The sequence below is a fragment of the Phodopus roborovskii genome, unplaced genomic scaffold (genome assembly GCF_943737965.1).
Source record: "Phodopus roborovskii unplaced genomic scaffold, PHOROB, whole genome shotgun sequence".
Taxonomy (NCBI): Eukaryota; Metazoa; Chordata; class Mammalia; order Rodentia; family Cricetidae; genus Phodopus; species Phodopus roborovskii.
Window position 1 is genome coordinate 28882996 of NW_026126434.1, and position 21429 is coordinate 28904424.

The window sequence follows — 21429 nt, forward strand, 5'->3', positions numbered from 1 at the left end:
GAAGTTAAGAGCACTGGCTGCTCTTCCAGTGCTCTTGAGTTCAATCCCCAGCATGATGGCTCACAGCCATCGATCATGAGATCTGGTGCCCACTTCTGGTGTGCAGGCACACATGCAGGCAGAACACTATATACATAATAAAAAGCCCTATGGTGGTGGCACATGTCTTTAGTCCCAGCAATCGGGAGCAAGAGGTAAGCGGATCTCTGTGAGTTCGAGACCAGCCTGGTCTACAAGAACTAGTTCCAGGACAGCTTCCAAAACCACAGAGAAATCCTGTCTTGAAAAACAAAAACAAACAAACTAAAAAGGCATGTGCCACCACCACCAGATTCAATAAACAAACTTTTTAAATAATAAAAGTGTAGCAGAATCCTGTTGGCCTGGCTCCAGAGAGCTACCACCTAGCCTAATCCATTCTTTGTTGACTAGATACCTTTTGTCACCCTATGTGAACTCTGTTTGGGAGTTTCCCAGGGATCCAAAGCCTATGTAAACTTGGTTCAGGAAATCCAGAAAACTGTGGTACTTATGAATAGAGACTCTGCACATGGCATTGTGTTTTTAGAATCCTCATTCAAGTTGTTCTGAGCATATGGTAATCACCTGGCTAAAGTGTTAATACAGAAAAATAAAAATGCTCTGGGCATAGGGAAAGCACTTCAGTCCATTAAGACTGGGGACCCCTGCAGCCGCAAAAAGGTTAAATTCATTGTTAAAGTGTCTCAGTTTTCTTTCTATGACGGATCCTCATGAACCCACATTCAAGCCTTGACGTCTGAGACATAAAAGACCAGAAGCTGAGTGGTGGTGCACACCTTTAATCCCAACCCTCAGGAGGCAGAGGCAGGCTGATCCCTATGAATTCAAGGCCTGGTTTACAGATGAAGTTCTGGGACAGCCAGGGCTACACGGAAAAACCCTGTCTGGGAAAAGAAAAAAAGGTGTGTGTGGGGGGGGAGAACTGGAGACTGGAGACATGGCTCAGTGGTTAAGAGCACAGAAGCACAGAATGCTCTTCCAGAGGACCTGGGTTCAATTCTCAGCACCCACATGGCAGTTTATAAATGTCTATAACTTCAGTTCTAGGAGACCTGACACCCTCACTCACTATACATACAGGCAAAATACCAATACATAAAAAATAAAAAAGGAAACCCCAAAATAAATAAACATAACAATATAAATAACAGCTGGGGCTCTGTGGAGAGACCTGTCTCAAATAAATAAATAAATAAATAGTACATTTCTTTACAAGTTGTAAATCTACCTCTATATTCAAGATCTCACTAAAGAAGTTTCTGAGTACACAAATGGGGCACACTAGAAAGTTCCTGGTTTTAATTTCCCAAAGTTAGTGGTTTCTAGACTAGATAGTATTTCTTAATTAATGACTTCCTAGAAAAAGCAAAGTTTTAGTCATTAACAATGTTTGAGTTTGTCTTTTTTATTTTGTTTTGAAGACAAGATGTCTCTGTGTAGACCAGACTGGCCTCTCAAACTCACAGAGATCCACCTGCCTCTGCCTCCTAGCGCTGGGATTAAGGGTATGTGCCGCCCCTGTTGCCGACACCACCACCCTGGCTGAGTTTATCTTTCTTAGCATGAAGCCTGACAGCAAGGTAAAGCTGTGAAGGGACTGACCCTGCGGGCATTGCAGCCTCTGAAGAGGAGCTGGCTGAGGTTGGCTTGCTGCGGCTGCGGCTGCTGCTAAACTATCTGATGAAGCTAGAGCACCCCCATCACAGGTGTCTGAGAAGTAATAAGCAAATAGCCTCTGTATCAGTTAGAGACTTAGAGCCTGTGATCCTCCACTGTGGATGATCTCAATGACTTTGTTGGGGGCACACTGGCAGCATCTGCCTTTGGCAGCCAGACCAGGTCTCAGATTTTTTTGTGAAGAAGGAACTTGGGAAAACTGTAGAGTACTGCAGTCAACTCAACAGTGTCTTTAGTTTGGCCAGGGCCCTGGCACCATGAAAGGCGTGGGTGGGCAGTTCTTTGCCCAGTGGTCAGTGTTATTACAGTTGAAGCAAGCCCCAGGTGAAATCAGTTGCTGCCCATCTTCTTTGGAAACTGCCTCAGCTGCTTGCTACAAGAAACTGGAATTTTATCTACCCAGAGAGACCCTTTTCATTAGCCATGTTAAATGCCACGTTCAGCAGTTTTCTCTGAGGTGTTTGAAGGCCATTATCTAATTTATTAAATATACTTGACTTTTTTTTTGGAGGGGGGGTCTGAGACAGGGTTTCTCTGTAGCTTTGAGCCTGTCCTGGAACTCACTCTGCTGACCAGTCTGGCCTCCAACTCACAGAGATCCATCTGCCTCAATCTCCCATGTGCTGGATTGAAGGCATGCACTGCCACTGCTTTTATCATGCTTTTGTCCTCATGTTTCTGTTTTTGTGTGTGTGTGCTTTGCTTTTTCTTCTCAGGACAAAAATCATCATACAGTGGTGGCAAGTTCCAGGCCAGCCTGGTCTACAAAGCAAATTCCAGGACAGGCTCCAAAGCTACACAGAGAAACCCTGTCTCAAACAACAATACAAAAAAAAAAAAAAAAATACAAAAATCCACCCTAATCCAAAATATTTTGGAGTTTTACTTGGATACTTGCTGTTGTCTCCTTAGTCTAAAAAGTAGATACAATGATAAGCAGAGGACTCTGCCTTAGTTGGTTTATACTATAGCAGCAAGCCACATAGTTGCTGTTTACTCCAAGATGAGCCCACCAGGAACATACCCTTTGAAAAACCGACAGTCTATTTTCCTAACAAGAGTGAAATCCAAGTTGCATACAAGCATGCTGCTGTAGATTTTTAACTATCAACCCAACTTTTAAACTCTTTTGTTGTTACAGATTCTAACCACACCCAGTGAACTAACAAATTCTGAGATACAGAAACTTTGCACCATGGTCTCACAAACCTTGAGATAAAGTTATACTTTAGCAAAAGTTTGAGAGATATAAAAGAGGGTGTACTTTACAGAGTTATATAAAACCAAGGAAAGGAGTGTGAGACAAGCAGCTGTAATCTCTACTGGGAACACTGTTTTACCTGTTCTAAAGCACATAGTGTCTTCTCCTGGGCTGTTCTGTTTTGTTCTCCTTCTTTCTGTCACAGAGTCAGCTAACTGCCTGACCCAGGAAAGAGATTTTGGAGGAAACTTCTAAACAAGCATGCTTGCATCTGGAGAAAGCAGGCTGTAACCCAACTCCAGAGCCAGACTTTTTATAGAACATGTACAACATGAAATAATTTTTTATTTATTATTTTTTTCTTATTTTACATTTCAGAAACAATTTTTAAAAGATTTTATTATTTATACAACATTCTGCCTTCATGCATATCTGCACAGCAGAAGAGGGCACCAGATCTCATTACAGATGGTTGTGAGCCACCATGTGGTCTCTGGGAATTGAACTCAGGACCTCTGGAAGAGCAGCCAGTGCTCTTAACCTCTGAGCCATCTCTCCAGCCCATGAAACAATTTTTAATATTATCCATACCAAAAAGACATTTGAATTTTTGTAAGATCTGGCTCCAGCAATCAGAGGGAGGGACTAGAGCAAGAAGGTTTGCAGACTTGAGAGTAGAGAAAGTTTAGAGATAAGAGATGTGGAGATCATGTGTTTGTACAGTGGTAGAAGTTGTCATGGCCTTTGAGAACTTGGAAATCAAGTGTGCTGTCTTTGGCCGTTGAGCTGTGCTGAAGCCAAGTGGAGAAGCAGTGAGGCTTGAAAGAGATTTGAGTTTGAGGAGGGAAAGGGAGTAGGAGCCCATGGAGCTCAGGCTCCAGCAGGCAAGCAAGAGAGATAGAGCAAGCTCCAGGAGCAAGCTGAGGGACAGGTGAGGGGGAGCCAGGGGCGGAGTGAGGAGGAAATGGGAGAGACTTTAGGAAAGGGGGTTGCAGGTGGGTAGGGAAATTGAGGATGGAAGACAGAAGAATGTGTGTCCTGGTAGCAAGAATTTCCATCATGGGGACTGGAGAGATGGCTCGGTGGTTAGGAGCACTGACTGTTCTTCCAGAGTTCCCGAGTTCAATTCCCAGGAACCTCATGGTGGCTCACAACCATCTATATAGTGGGGATCATGTGCCCTGTAGTGGCATCTTGCCTTGTCAGTGAACTGGTGTGGTGGCCACACCCTTCGGGCATGGGTTCAGGTGCAAACATGACCCATTATAAGGTAGAGGAGGGGCTTCGAGATCTCTTGGGTTTTGGAGAGCATCGGAAGGGCAGAGACTGCATCGTCTAGTGCAGGAAGACCGTAGCAGTTATTTACTCTTATCTGTGTAAGTGCTTCGCTAATAAACATCAATTTATCATCTATCTTGGGTCATTTAAACCCTGCCCTCTTCTGGCATAAAGTTGTTCATACAGACAGAACATTCATATACATAAAATAAATAAATCATATTTTTAAAAAAGGAATTTAAATCCTAGGTGTCCCCCAAGGGGACCGAGAGACTGAGCGTGCCGAGGTTAAAACTCAGGCAGTTTATATAGGGTTGGGGTGGCAAGAAGCAGGCTTACAGAAGCAGAAGCATGGTTACAGGGATTTCATTGTTTCATCTAAATGTAGCAGTTGTAGTTAACCAAGAACAGTTGGTTATTTGGGTTGGGCACAAAGAATACAAAGAATTCAGTTATGACTCTCTCAGCATCCCAGATACCGTCCTGCTGACCTTGCTTTAGTTCAAGCTGCAGATCACAGATATCTGGTTGGTGCTGGATGAGAGCAGCACCTGGTTCCCTCCTGTACTTTTCTCATAACTTGACCTTGGCAATTAATGAGAGCAGGTCAAACAGGCAATAAGCATAGTGGGGGTCTTTCACGGTTGTCACTTTCTGTTTAGACATGGAGAGGTTGGCCGTGGCAGCTCATCTAGTATCCAGGATCTGTGTGAGATGTCACTGGATTCCCCCATCTGTTTGGGTGTATGAATGTGTGGTACCCACCTCGGTGCCCACCTTTGGTTGTCTTGTGTGTGTGTCTATGTCTGTTAGTTTTGTTTCCCTATACTGACCAGTGGCCCAAAGGATCTCTAATTTTCATAAGTCTGATTCTTTCAGAGAAACAGGTGTACAATGTCTTGAGCCTGAAAGGTCAGCTGACCATTGCCAGAGCTGAGTCAACCCGTTTTTGCTTTTAAATGGACAGACCCAGTGGGAAGTTATGGTGGGCAAAATAACCTGGACCAGATTGCCCCAAAGATTTAACAATTCTCCAACCCTGTTTGACAAGATTAGGAACTGGCCACTTGCCTTACAATCAGAGGTTTCCTGGGAAAACAGATTATAAAAGGGCCACTGGGTAATGCTGCCAGAGTTATAGACCTTGGGCTATGAATGTTGGCTAAGAAAGTCCAGCTTTGTATATCATAGGCTGCCTAAACAACTTAAGGGAGGCACTAGGAGCCTATCTCAGAGTAGGAGTTCAGATCCCAACTCCAAAGACTAAGAGTTCCTACATGCAGTGGATATTGCTGTCCCTGGATACCAGAGTTTGTGAAAACAACAAGGTCTCTACACACCAGCACAGAGGGGGTACTGACCCCCTAAAATGGACTGAGACTAAACAAAGGGCCTTTGCAGCTTTAAAAACAGCTGGCTTCAGGGTACGTCCTAGCACTTCCAGATGTCTCAAAACATTTTAGTCTGTCTGATCATGAAACAAAAGGTAAAAGGGCTATAGGTATGCCCTGTGACATACCTGTCCAAACAACTGGACCCTGTAGCCAGAGGATTGCCCACCTATCTAAGAGCTGTGGCAGCTACTGCTAATCTAATGAAAAAAATTAACTCTGGGTCAAGATCTTATACTCAGAGCACCCCATGTGTTGAGCCCCACTATAAGGAGCTCCAGAACAATGGCTGACCAGTGCCTGTGTGACCCAGTACCAGGCTCTACTCCTGGACCACCTTCAAGTCCACTTTGAGACCATTAGTCCTGCTACCATCTTGCCTGAGTATAACCTTCAGGCGCTCATCCTTGACTCTCGTGAGATGAAAGATGAAACCAGGTATGTGGGAGCTACAGTAGCTACTTTAACAATTTGGGCCTAAGCCAGGAACTTAGTCCAGAGAGCAGAACTCATCTATCTGACCTCGGCTCTCAGATGAGGAAAAGAAGGCCACCACAAGCTTCCCCTTGTGATACTGTCTGGGTCAAAGTAAGCAGGTGGCCAAAGGGGACTGAAACCAGCTTGGATGGGGGCCTACACAGTGGTTCTTTCCACTCTTACAGCTGAGAAGGTAGCTATCACACACTGGATTCACCACAACTGGGTCAAGGAAGCAGAAGCCACAGCTGCTGCCACCTAATCGATTCCTAGGCCAAGGACCATTAAATTTAAGTTTCCCTACCCCTTTACTTCCTCCTGAGTCTTTTTTTTTTTTTTTTTTTTTTTTTTTTTTTTTAGACGGGGTTTCCTGTATTGCTTTGGAATCTGTTCTGGAACTTGCTCTGAAACCAGGGTGGACTGGAAACTCACAAAGATCCACCTGCTTCTGCCTCCTGAATGCTGGAATTAAAGGCATGAACCACCAAAGCCCGGCTTCCTCCTGAGTCTTATGTTTGGTGTGAATACAGACAGGATTGTGGCCTGACACCCACCACTCTCAGGCCTGCACCTGGGAATGGAGGAAGAACAGATACAGGGGAGGTGAGAGCTAACGTGGCTACACACTAGCATCCCACATTCCATCTTTTTGTTTTTAAATTATTTATTATGTATAGATGTTCTGTCTGCATATATCCTTGCAGGCCAGAAGAGGGCACCAGACTTCACTGCAGATGGTTGTGAGCCACCATTTGGTTGCTAGGAATTGAACTCAGGACGTCTGGATGGACAGTCCCCCTGAGCCATCTCTCCAGCCCCCCATTTAAAACAAAACAAAACAAAACAAAAACAAAAAACAAGCAAAAACGAACTTTTTTATATACACTCAGGTTTTGTCTGCATATATGACTGTATGAGGAGGCTGGTCTCAACTCACAGAGATCCGCCTGCCTCTGCCTCCCACGTGCTGGGGTTAAAGGTATGTGCCACCACCCCTAGCTCATAAATGGAAACTTGTAATACCTCTAGGTCCTGACCAAGATCTAGGCATTTTGCTGGTCTGTCCTGTCACTGACAGGATGCACTCAGGCAGTACCCTGGCCAGCCCAGAGTCCTATGGCTGCTATGTTACTCGTAGTCTGCACGCAGGTGCAAAGGCCCAGTTAAGAGGAAAACTCTACCCACTTTCACTCTCTTTCCTGCTGCTACTCTGAAGGGGCAGGCAATACTTTTCCATCTCTCCTTTCCCCCTTTCCCTTCCCTTTCTCCATTTCCTTCTCTTTCCCCCCAAAAAACTTCCCATTTAAACTCTATCTGCCTGGCATGTTTGTCCCTCGCCCTCCATGAACCACACCAAGGTCCACTTCTCATGTATTATAACACTTAGTTTGAGAGGCATCAGAAGAGACACTTTTAATCAAACCATTTTAGAGCTTGCCCATCAAGCTGTTGTCCAGATGAATTAATTCACAAGGCCCAAGAGAAGCAGGCATCAAAGAAAGTTTGAAAGACCTTAGATAAATAACCCCCAGATGGACCAACACCTCCAAGAACATTTTTCTTGGAACATAAACAACCCTTACCCCAGTTTGACCTTATGCTAATGAAAGAATGTCAATATAGCCAATCTTGTTGTGCCTACTGTATCTATGCTAATTTGTGGTTTTGCTCTATAAAAGGAGCCTTGATACTTTGCTGTTCGCAGCAGCTTTCCTTGGAGAATGCTAACAACTGCGCAAAAGCTCAATAAACACCTCTTGCTGATTGCATCTCCTGGACTGGACATTGAGTCGAGGGGCTAGCCCACCTGAGTAATTAGACCACGCACTCAGGGTCTAACATCTGGGGGCTTGTCCGGTATCGGGAGGCCCCCAGACTCATTTCCAGAACCAGAAGGAGGTAAGTCAGGTCGACATTTTGAATTTGTTATATGTGTTGTCTCTGTCGTTTGGGACCTGTACAGGCTCTGTAGAGACTCAAGAGGTGGGCTAACGAGCCAGGAGACCTCTGAGTCCGACTCAGGAGGATGCTCCAAGGGTGATCTGGGTAGCCGAGGGTGAACAGGCAGCCCTCTTCCCCGGGAATGGCGGATCTTGGTCCCAGCGCCCAACTGAATTTTTAGTTTCGGTTTTGCGCGATCTGTTGCCACGTGGCTTTTGATTATAGGCCTGTTTATTTGTCTGTCTGTCTTTTCGTGTTCATTGTTTTAGAATATTACCCAGGCATGGGTCAACAACTAACTACCCCCTTCAATATGACTTTAGATCACTGGAAAGAAGTCCGAGACCAAGCCAACAACCAGTCTGTCCAAGTCAAGAAAAAGGAATGGCAGACTTTCTGTTCCTCTGAATGGCCCACTTTCAATGTGGGCTGGCCCCGGATGGGACTTTTAACCTTGATATCATCTTGCAGGTCAAGGAGCGGGTGTTCGACACTGGCCCGCATGGACACCCTGACCAGGTCCCTTACATCATTACCTGGGAAAGTCTGGCCCAGGACCCCCCTCCCTGGGTACAGCCTTTTGTCTCTCCTAGGCCACTCCCGGCGCCTAAACCGTCTCCTACCCCCCTTATCCCCGTCTCTTCTCCATCCACTTCTCCAATACAGTCCTCCTTCTTCCCGTTAGAGGAAATCAAGGACCTCCAAAAGAAAGTCCCTGTTCTCCCCGCTGACTAACAGACGGACCTCCTCACTTTCGATCCTCCCCCTCCTTACCCCCGGCGCCAGGCCCGCCACTCCGGTGTCCCCGCCACCCAGGGATCAACCCAGGGGCCCAATCTCCTCCGATTCCACTGGCTGGGAAGACATGGGGCCATCTCCATTATCCGGGATGGCTACCCGTCACCGTCTCCGAAGGGAGCGAACAAATGACACCAGGATACCACCCCTGGTCTTCCCAACTTTTCCCCCTTCGATCAGTGGGTGACCAGATGCAATGTTGGCCCTTTTCAGCATCAGACCTTTGTAACTGGAAGACCCACAACCTTCCCTTTCCCCAAGACCCTCAAGCCCTTACCAGGCACACAGAGTCCATTTTAATAACCCATCAACCCACTTGGAATGATTGTCAGCAACTTTTACAGACCCTCCTCACCACAGAAGAGAAGCAGAGAGTCATCTTGGAGCCTCAGAAGAATGTGCCTGGGCCCAATGGGGGCCCCACACAGCTTCCCAATGAGATCAATGCGGCGTTCCCCCTGAACAGACCCAACTGGGACCACAATACACCTGCCTGTAGGGAGCAACTCTGTCTTTATCGCCAGGTTCTCCCCGCGAGTCTCAAGGGTGCTGGCAAGCGACCCACTAATGTGGCCAAGGTAAGATCAGTCACCCAGGGGCCAGAAGAAACCCCTGCCAGTTTCCTAGAAAGGTTAATGGAGGCATACCATATGTATACTCCTTTCCATATCGCCAGTCCCGAGCAGCAGGGCAAAATGATGATGGCATTCATCGGGCAGTCAGCCCCTGATATTAGAAATAAATTGCAACGTTTAGAAGGGTTGCAGGATTATACTTTGCAGGATTTAATGAAAGAGGCAGAAAAGATTTTCAACAAGAGAGAGACACCAGAGGAATAGGAGAAAGGCTTAGAAAGATGCAGGAAGAAAAAGAGGAGAGGATTCGAAGAGAGCAAGAATAGAAAGAAGAAAGATGAGATAAAAAGCAATCTAAGGAACTGAGTAGAACCCTGGCCTCCATAGTGCAGACTAGGCCAGAAGCAGGGAGGCAGGATAGGAATCTGGGAGACAGAAGACGGCCCAAGGTAGATCTAGACCAATGTGCCTATTGTAAAGAAAAAGGCCATTGAGTCAGAGACTGCCCTAAAAGACCAAAGGATCCAAAGAAACAGCCGATGCAAATCTTCTCTTTAGAGGACTAGGGCAGTCAGGGCCAGGAACCCCTCCCCCACGAGCCTCAGATAACCCTTAAGATGGGGGGGGCAGCCCCTGACCTTCCTGGTTGACACCAGGGCTCAACACTCGGTGTTGACAGAATCAAAGGGGCCCATGAGCTGAAAAACCTCATGGGTGCAAGGGGCCACGGGTGGAAAGCTGTACAGGTGGATCACCAACCGTAAGGTCCAACTGGCCACTGGCAAAGTGACTCATTCCTTCTTGCATGTGCCAGATTGTCCTTTCCCCCTATTGGGAAGAGACCTCCTCTCTAAATTAGGAGCCCAAATTCAGTTCCATGCAGAAGGAGCCTCCATCACTAGACCCAATGGGGTCCCCCTCTACATCCTAACTGTGAAATTGAAGGACGAATATACACTTTTAGAAGACTTACCTGAGTCACCACAACCCAATACTCAAAAACTGGCTTGAAAAATACCCACAGGCTTGGGCTGAGACAGGAGGCATGGGGCTGGCTAAAAATCAACCACCCATCATTATTAACTTGAAGCCAACTGCCACCCCAATTTCGGTCAGGCAATACCCTATGTCAGATGAAGCATTTAAGGGGGTTTGGCCTCACATACAGAGGCTCCTTAAATTGGGCATTTTAAGACCCTGCCACTCACCATGGAACACCCCCTTACTGCCTGTGAAGAAGCCTGGCACTGGGGACTACAGGCCTGTGCAGGACCTCTGAGAAGTCAATCAGAGGGCAGAGGACATACATCCTACCATTCCCAACGCATATAACCTCCTGAGCACCTTGCCACGCACGCATATTTGGTATACAGTGCTTGATTTGAAAGATGCCTTTTTCTGTTTGAGATTAAGTTCCCAGAGCCAGCCCTTGTTTGCTTTCAAATGGAAAGACCTGGAGGCTGGACTATTGGGACAATTGACCTGGACCAGGTTGCTGCAAGGGTTTAAGAATTCTCCGACCCTCTTTGATGAGGCTTTACACCAAGACCTGGCTGAATTTCGGGTACAGCACCCTGATTTAATACTCTTGCAATATGTAGATGATCTGCTATTGGCTGCCACAACTGAACGAGACTGCGAGCGAGGTACTAGGGCCCTATTAGAAAGACTGGGGACATTGGGGTATAGATCCTCCGCCAAAAAAGTCCAAATTTGCCAACCGAAAGTAACTTACCCGGCTATTTGCTGGAAAATGGCCAACGGTGGCTGACAGAAACAAGAAAACAGGCGGTGGTGTTAATACCCCCTGCCAGATGCGGGAATTTCTGGGGACCGCTGGTTTCTGTAGACTATGGACACCAGGCTTCGCTGAGATGGCCGCCCCATTGTATCCCCTGACTAAACAAGGACCCCATTTCAAATGGGGGGGGAAGAACAGCAAGGAGCCTTCGACCAGATTAAGAAGGCCCTACTGACAGCCCCTGCCTTGGGTCTCCCTGATGTGACTAAACCCTTTGAGCTTTACGTTGATGAATGCCAAGGAATAGTGAAGGGGGTCCTAACCCAAAGGTTAGGGCCCTGGAAGAGGTCAGTAGCATATCTCTCAAAGAAATTGGACAATGTTGCAGCTCGCTGGCCGTCTTGCCTCCAAATGATGGCAGCAATAGCCATTTTAATAAAAGTCTTTAACAAACTGACTCTGGGCCAGCCTTTGACAGTGATTACCCCACATGCGGTGGAGACTATTGTCCATCAGCTCTCCAATGCTCGGATGATTCATTATCAGTCCATGCTCATGGCACCCGAAAAAGTGCTATTTGGGCCAGCAGTTTCCCTCAACCCAGCCACACTCCTCCCAGACCCGGACCCAGACTCACAGGAGAGCACACTTCATGATTGCCAGCAGAGGGCAGAGGTGCATGGGACCCACAAGGACCTATCCGACCAACCCCTGCCAGACACAGACATCACCTGGTTCACCGATGAGAGCAACTTTCTCCTGGATGGTGAGCAGAAGGCAGGGGCGGTGGTAGTGGACGGGACAACCATCATTTGGGTCAGTGCCTTACTCCTGGAACATCTGTTCAGCGAGCTCATCGCCCTCATCCAGGCATTGAAGACGGCGGCAGGTAAGAAAGCCAACATTTACACCGATAGCCACTACACTTTCGCTATAGCTCATGTGCTGTAGCGAGATATATCATAGAAGGGGATTACTAACATCTGGGGGAAAGGAGATTAAAAACAAGGCAGAGATCCTGGCTTTACTGCAAGCTTTGTCCTGCCAAAGAAACTGAGTATAATGCACTGCCCAGGCCACCAGAAAGGTGAGGGGCCCATTGCTAGAGGAATCCGCCTGGCTGATGAAACAGCCCGAGAAGCGGCCCTGGGACCCCATATATTGCCACTGCAGGCCGAAGCTGATAGCCCTGAGCCTGAGTCTCCCCAGCTTAATTATTCTGATCTGGATTAGGACAACTGGGGCCACTTATGACTCTGAGACAGGAGGATGGAAGCATCAAGGCAAATTGATTCTCCCCCAAAGGGAGGCCAAAAACCTACTAACCTCCCTCCATAAGCTGACACATTTGGGAAAGAAAAAGATGACCACCTTGCTATCATGAGAAAAATAATATTGATACATGAGAAAAAAATGATACAGAAAATTGTTAATAACTACGTCCCCTGTGCCAAGGTCAATGCTGGTAGACTCAAGCTGCCCGAAGGCACCAGTGGACATTGACCAGGCATTTACTGGGAGATAGACTTCACAGAGATCAAACCTGGCATGTACATGTACGGTAACAAGTATCTTTTAGTGCTCAAAGATACATTTTCAGGATGGGTTGAAGCCTTTCCAACCCTGACCTAGCACACCACCCTTCTCAGCGGTGGCTAGGGGCTGCAGTATGCCCGATGTTAGAAGCCTACTGGGAGGTTGGGATCTGTATGTATGCCCCCGGGATGGTAGGAGCAAAACAGAGAGCCACAGATGCAGAGACATGGACAGTTATTACTGTGCCGCTTGGGGCTGTGAAACCATGGGAGACACATATTGGAGACCCTCCTCCTGGGATTGGATCACCGTTCGTAAAAACTTTTCAACTGACTATTCGATAAAGCTAAAAACCTGTCAAGCTAATGCTACCTGTCTACCCCTTATATAACCTTCAATGACCCTGAAAGAACAAATTGGACAATTTGACAATGCGTGATCCACGCCATGAGGTGACCATTACGAGCGTTGCGGGCTGCACCTGTCAGTTTAGGACACGACTCCCTAAAGCATATATAAGCAGTGTCTTTTTCCTCCTTTGGGGTCTTCCCTCAACTTGCTGTAATGAGCCAGGCAATAAACATAGCTGCAGAAGAATCCTGTTGTTGAGTGTCGTTCTTGCAGGCAAGGCGATAGCGCTCGACAAGTGGTGCCGAAACCCGGGAACCTGACATCAACAGCACACGGGGGACCCTTCAGGAGACTGGAGAGGATTCAGAACTGTGGCACAAAGGTAACAAATAAGGTGAGTTCTGATAGTCATGCTACTGTTTGGGCTTGATCCTGCCATTGAAGGGTTGATTATTGTGCGTTTGGTTGCCTGCTTGTTTTTACTGTATTTGTTCTGTTTTGAGGAAGCACATGATGGGCAGCTAAAAGCAGGCACTAGACCATTATCAGATTTTCAAGAAGGCATGTCAGAAGCAGAAGTTGAAGAAAAGATGGGTGCACGTAAAAAGAAAAAACATAATAAAGAGAAAGTGAAAGGGCCCCGCGAGATGGATCCATCTCATGGAGGAAAGAAAAAACATCTTTATCCTTTAGAGGAATTGGAGGCTTTAGAGCTTTCCAGTCACCCCCTCGGAAGAGGAACTATCTCTGAGGAGGAAGGTTTGGAGGAGGAGGCTGCACGAGTCCCTACTGCGCCTCCTCCTTATGCAGAAAAGGAATGTAAATACTCCTTTTGCTCACCTGAAACCAGACATGAAATAACCTGGATGTTTCCTGTGTTCGAGGAAGATGGGAATCGTGCCCATCACCCTCTTGAGCATAAACAGGTTAAAGAATTGGTAGAGTCTGTTCACACTTATGGTATCAGCGTGAACTACACTCTGTCGCAAATAGAAAGACTGTCCGCGGTGGCCATGAATCCCTCGGACTGGATGTTTGTTGTGAAGGCTTGTCTCACTATGGGACAATACTTAGAGTGGAAGGCCATATGGCATGATTTGAGTCAATCACAAGCCCGCACTAATGCGGCAGCGGGGCAGCCCACTTGGACATTTGAAATGCTCACTGGACAAGGACAATGGACAAATAATCAGACAGTGTATCCTTTAGAGGTCTATGTTCAGATTAACACATGTGCTGTTAAGGCCTGGAAGGCACTACCTAATAGAGGGGGGGGTATCAGGAACCTTACAAAAGTCATTCAGGGACCAAATGAACCATTTTCAGATTTTGTAGCACGTATGATGGAGGCTGCAGGAAGGATTTTTGGAGATCAAGAACGGGCTATGCCCTTAATAGAACAACTAGTTTATGAACAATGCACCAAGGAATGTAGACAAGCCATAACTCCTTGGAAAGGAAAAGGCTTACAAGCTTGGTTTAAGACTTGTAGAGAAATAGGAGGTCCTTTGACCAATGCAGGGCTGGCGGCCGCCATTTTACAAGGACAAAGAAAGGGCAATATGGCGGACAAGAACAAGACTTGTTTTCAATGTGGCAAAATTGGACATATACAAAAGAATTGTAGGGAGTGCATGTCAGGACCTAAGAGGATGCCAGGAATCCTGATGTAAAAAAGGCAAACACTGGGCAAATGAATGTAAGTCAGTCAAAGACGTTAATGGTAAACCGTTGCCTGAGACAAAAAAACGCCCTGCGGGGGCCCCGCCCTCAGGACCCTCAAATATATGGGGCAAGGAGCTCCCCCCTGAGCCTAGAAAGGAGGAAGCCCCACGGAGAGCCACTGCAGGTTCTGCAGGATTGGACCTCCGTGCCACCACTAGAATTGTCTTGACCCCCCAAATGGGTGTACAACCTGTTCCTTCTGATTTTTCAGGCCCTCTGCCAAAAAAACACAGTAGGACTATTACTAGGAAGGTCATCTACCACCCTAAAAGGTTTAATTGTCCATCCTGGAGTTATAGATCAAGTTTATGAGGGACAACTCAAGATCATGTACTCATCGCCACGCGGGATTTTTCCCATCTCCGTGGGTGATCGCATAGCATAGTTACTTATTCTTTCTAGTTGTCATGAGGATTTTGGGGCCATTAAATGAAACAGAGGGACAGAAGGATTTGGCCACTCAGATAAATTTGATTCTGCTTATCTTGCAGTTGATCTTGATACCAGACCAACATTAACATTAAATATAGAAGGAAAGAATTTTCAGGGAATTTTGGACACAGGAGCTGATAAAAGCATCATTGCCACCTCCTGGTGGCCTTCAAAATGGCCAATAACCCAATCAGAACATTCATTGCAGGGACTAGGGTATGAAGCCACTCCTGCTATCAGCTCTAAGTCCCTAAGATGGAAGGCACCAGAAGATCAGTCAGGGTTGTTTACTCCCTATGTTCTTCCCTTGCCGGTAAATCTATGGGGAAGAGATATTTTAAAAGCTTTAGGATTAAAATTAATGAATGAATATTCCATCTCTGCACAAAATATGATGTTAGATAAGGGATATATACCAGGGCTAGGGATAGGAAAGCAGTATCAAGGCATTAAAGAACCTGTTCAAGTCATTTCAAAAAATGATCGTGCAGGATTGGGTTTTTCCTAGGGGCCGTTGGGGAAGGGATGCCCATACCATGGATAACTGAAGCGGCAATATGGGTACCTCAATGGCCAATTTCACAGGAGAAATTAGAGGCCGTTTATCAATTAGTAAAAGAGCAATTAGATTTGGGACATTTGGAAGGATCCAACTCTCCTTGGAATACTCCTATTTTTGTTATCTAGAAGAAATCTGGAAAGTGGAGATTGCTTCATGACCTCAGAGCCATTAATGCACAAATGCAACTGTTTGGCCCCATCCAATGGGGCCTTCCACTTTTATCAGCTTTACCTAAGCATTGGCAAGTCATTATAATAGATATTAAGGATTGTTTTTTCTCTATTCCATTGTTTGAGCAAGACAGAGCTAGATTTGCCTTCACTTTACCGGCCATTAATCATGAGGGACCAGATGAGAGGTTTCAATGGAAGGTGTTGCCCCAAGGCATGGTCAATAGCCCCACTATGTGTCAACTTTATGTACAACAGGCATTAGCACCAGTTAAGGAAAAATATATTTCTCTAAGAATTATTCATTATATGGATGATATTCTTCTTTGTGGGAATAATGAGAAAGAGCTTGAAAAGGCTTATTTAGATTTGGTAAAATGGTTGGAGAAATAGCTACAGAGAAAGTACAAAGGTCGGAAGTAGGACAGTTCTTAGGGGCTGTTGTGCGACCAGAGATTATACAACCTCAAAAGATGGAGATTAGAAGAGATCAACTTAAAACTTTGAATTATTTTCAAAAATTACTAGGAGATATTAATTGGCTACGGCCTTATTTAAAAATACCCACAGCAGAGTTAAAACCATTGTTTGATGTGCTTGAAGGGGATCCACAATTGACTTCATTAAGAACCCTATCTCCTGCAGCTGAGGAAGCTCTCCATAAGGTGGAGCAGGCAATCACTGCAGCACAATTAGAATCTCAGCGCAGGAGCCTTTTGATCTTTGTGTGTTACAGACCACTTTGCTGCCAACTGCAGTCTTATGGCAAAATGTTCTATTAATTTGGATACACCCTCAAGCTTCCCCAGCAAAAACTATAGAATATTATCCAACTGCAGTTGCAAAAATTGCCCTGAAGGGCTTAAAAACGGCTCTTACCCATTTTGGGGAGTTTCCTAAGCAAATTGTTACACCTTGTAATATGGAACAAATTCAGACCCTATGTGCTATGAGTGATGATTGGGCAATTCTTGCCTCTACCTTCTTGGGAACTTTTGATAACCATTATCCCAAATATCCTTTATTAACATTTGCTAGAACACATCCTTTTATTTTTCCAAAAATGGTAAGTGCCACGCCTCTCCCTGATGGGGAGATAGTGTATACAGATGGATCAAAAACAGGAATAGGGGCTTATGTACATGAAGGAGTTGTTACCACTCACAGATATGCACCAGACTCCCCACAAATGGTGGAATGTAACATAGTTTTGGAGGTATTAAAGGTGTTTCCTGGACCTTTGAATGTGGTCTCTGACTCTGTTTATGTAGTCAATGCTGTTAAAACCTTAGAATTAGCTGGATTAATTAAGCCTTCTAGTACAGTGGCTGAGATGTTTAAGGAGATTCAAAAATGTTTATTAGCAAGACAATATCCTGTTTTCATTACCCACATCCGTGCCCATTCAGGTCTGCCCGGGCCAATGGCACAAGGGAATAATCTGGCAGATTTGGCCACTCGAGCAGCAGCTTTTGCTATTTTAGATCCTATAGAAGCAGCTACTAAATTTCATTCATTATTTCATGTAACATCAGAAACCCTGCGCAAGCGTTTTTCTATTTCTAGAGCATCAGTATGGGAAATAGTCTTGCAATGCAAAAATTGTTCTGAATTTCTTCCAGCACCTCATGTGGGCATTAACCCACGAGGCCTTCAGCCTCTACAAATATGGCAAATGGATGTCACTCATGTGTCATCTTTTGGAAAAATGAAATATTTACATGTTTCTGTGGATACCTGCTCGGGTATAATCCATGCCTCCCCACTAACAGGGGAAAAGGCCTCTCATGTCATCCAGCACTGCCTCGAAGCCTGGAGTGCTTAGGGCATGCCTCAAATATTGAAGACAGATAATGGACCTGCATATACTTCTGAAAAATTTAAGCATTTTTGTCAGCAGATGGGTGTCAAACACCTCACTGGTCTACCTTATAATCCACAAGGACAAGGCATTGTGGAACATGTCAATCAGATGCTCAAAACTTATCTAATAAAACAAAAAGGGGGAATAGAGGAAATGCCCTCTCTCCCACCAAAAGCTGCCATATCTTTTTCACTCCTTACTTTAAGTTTTTTAAATTTGGATTTTAATGGTCATTCAGCGGCTGATAGACATGGCCTCTGGCCTATACCTCCAAAAGAACAAGTCACATGTAAAGATGTGCTCTCAGGTACATGGAAAGGCCCAGATCCTATCTTAATAAGATCCAGGGGAGCTATTTGTGTTTTTCCACAGGACGGAGAAAATCCAATTTGGGTACCAGAGCAATTATCTCGAAGAGTGACAACCATCCCTCAAGAAGATGCTCCTGTGGCTCCTGTGGTTGATGATACTCCTTGTGAATCCTCCGCAGAAATCAGCGGAACCCAGATGGGGAATACTGTCGGTGTTTCCTAAACCCATGCCCAGTCATCATGATGCAAGAGTATTCCAACGCCTTTTTACAACTAATGAGAGTCTAGATTTGCCTTTTCTTCCCTTTGATAATGATTGTTTGCATGCTCAGGTGGATCCCAGTTCCAGTAGAGGCTCCCAATACCTTAATCCTGTCCCGCCAAAAACGGGATTTTGGCATCACTGCAGTCCTTGTGACTGCCATATCCCTTGTAGTGATTGGAAGCCGCAACTGCTGCTGTGGCCCTGAGCCAATCAGTACAGACAGCTTATACTTTGAATAATTTGTCGTCTGTTGTGGCTCAGTCCCTTGATATACAGGCCTCCATTGATTCACGATTAAAAGGAGGATTGATGGTAGTCAATCAGAGAATTGATTTGGTGCAGGAACAAATTGACACACTCTGGCAGCTAGCCCAACTGGGCTGTCAATGGAAATATTCCAGTTTATGTGTCACCAGTGTACAATATGAAAATTATACAAGAGCTGCAAACCTTTCTAAACAACTTTTTCAGTATCTTTTAGGTGAATGGACAGGAGAATTTGATAGCCTGATGGACCAACTCCGAATGGCCATTGTCCATGTGAATTCCACCCGTGTGGACGCCTCTATCAGAAGGATCATTCTCCTGGATCTCCACCACTTTTTCCCACTTTAAGGAGTGGGCGGGTGTAATGAGGTTTGGCCTGCTGTTATGTGGTGGGGTGGTGCTCCTGCTCTGGTTGGTGTGTAAGCTACGAGCTCAACAGACACGTGACAAAGTGGTTATCGCTCAAGCCCTAGCTGCTATGGAGATAGGCTCCTCTCCCACTGTGTGGCTAAGCATGTTAAAAAATGGACATTAATTGTTCAATAGGACAGCCCTTGCACCCTGAGTCTTCTATGACATTGCGCCAGGTTAGGGTGTCCATTTTTTTTTTTAACAGAAACAGCCCTAACATTCTGCGGGTTTTTTTCCCATTGCACGCAGACAGGTGCTTCTTTAGTTTAGCCTACTGTAATAAATTCTTCACGCTCAGGTTGTTTGGCTTAGCACTGCACTCCAGGTTGACTCTGGCCATGAGCAGCTCCGAGAAGGGCAAGTCTGGTTGCATGTGGTTTGGTGTCCAAGGCCCCACCTCCAGGGAAAAGATGCCGGACGGGTATGGCACTGACTTGGCTGACTACCAGGATTCAGGGTCATTACAATGTCCATCTCGTTACTGGAGATCAGACCACTACCCTTGCCTGTTGCGTTTATAAAACAAAAAAAAGGGGGAGATGTAGAGAGCCACCGGTGCCATTCCCGAAGATGGCGCCGGTTTCCTGTCCATAAGCCAGCAAGGCGCGGTTGTTTTTGACAATGCACATGTGGGATCCACGTCATGGGGTGACCGTTTCGAGCGTTGCGGGCTGCACCTGTCAGTTTAGGACACGACTCCCTAAAGCATATATAAGCAGTGCCTTTTTCCTCCTTCGGAGACTTCCCTCAACTTGCTGTAATGAGCTGCGCAATAAACATAGCTGCAGAAGAATCCTGTTGTTGAGCATCTTTCTTGCAGGCAAGGCGATAGCGCTCGACATCCTACCTAGTCCCTGAGCCTGGCCACTGGTGGGAATGTCGCACCGGGTTGACTCCCTGTGTTTACACCCAGACTCTCAACCTTACTCAGGACTTTTGTGTACTAATCCACCTGCTGCCCCGAGTCTTCTACCACCCTGCTAATTATCTGAAGCAGGTCTACGAGGGACATCCCAGCCGGTTCCATAGAGAGCCACTATCACTCACCCTAGCCATTCTGGTGGGAATGGGGGTGGCGGCAGGGGTGGGCACAGGGACAGAAGACTTAAAGGCCATAGAAGGGTCTATCACTAGGCTTGAACACTCCCTAGCCTCTCTAGCTGAAGTAGCCCTGTAGCCCTTCAGAATCGTAGGGGCTTGACCTCCTCTTCCTAAAGGAAGGAGGACTATGTGCAGCCCTAAAAGAAGAATGTTGTTTCTGTGTCAATCATTTCGGGGTCATCAGGGACCCCATGGCCAAGCTTAGAGAGAGGCTCAGCCAGCCAGAGAGAGAGAGAAAGAGGCCCAACAGGGTTGGTTCGAAGGATGGTTTAACAAGTCCCCCTGGATGACGACCCTTGTGTCCACTATATCAGGACCCCTGATTATTCTCCTACTTGTGCTCACCTTTGGACCTTGCCTTCTCAACCGCTTGCTCCAGTTTATTAAGGATCGCTTATTCATCACCCAAGCCCTGATCCTCACCCAGCAATATCAAGCCCTCAAGTAGCAAGCGGGATCTTAAGTTTTAAGATTAAAACTAGAAAAGAAATGGGGGAATGAAAGACCTTAGATAAATAACCCCCAGATGGACCAACTCCTGTCCAAGAACATTTTGTGGTTTTTCTTGGAACATAAACAACCCTTACCCCAGTTTGACCTTATGCTAATGAAAGAATGTCAATATAGCCAATCGTGTTATGCCTAATGTATCTATGCTAATTTGTGCTTTTGCCCTATAAAAGGAGCCTTGATACTTTGCTGTACGCAGCAGCTTTCCTTGGAGAATGCTAACAGCTGCACAAATGCTCAATAAACACCTCTTGCTGATTGCATCTCCTGGACTGGTCTTTAAGTCATTTCGTCGAAGGGCTAGCCCACCTGAGCAATTAGACCCTGAACTGAAGTGCCTAGGTTAAAGTTTTGGAATATTAGACAAGTCCTAGCCCCTTGTGTAAGTCCTCTAATGTTAATTTGGGCTGCCCCCCCAGTCAGAATGACTTTTGTCAGTCAATGGGTTGACAGTCTGGTTAGTTCCTATCCCTATGTAGTACAGGAGCAAGGGGCGGGGGTCTAAGTGTGATCAGAAATTCTGGCCGATTTCTGGCTGGGAATGATTAACTCTATCTCCAGGTTCCCTTCCTATGGCATGGCATCTGATGTTTCATGTTTCCCCGGCTTTTCAAAGAGTCTTGCTGAATTCTTCAGGAAGCCTCAGTCTTAGTGCCCTGACTTTTGCAATGGTGTAGCGCCTGCACTATCATCTGCTCCACAAACGGGCGAAGGCCTAGAGATTGAAATAAAGAGACAAGAAATAAAGAGATCATTCGTTCAATGGCAATGTCGGAATGCTGCCATTTATTGAGGGAATGAAT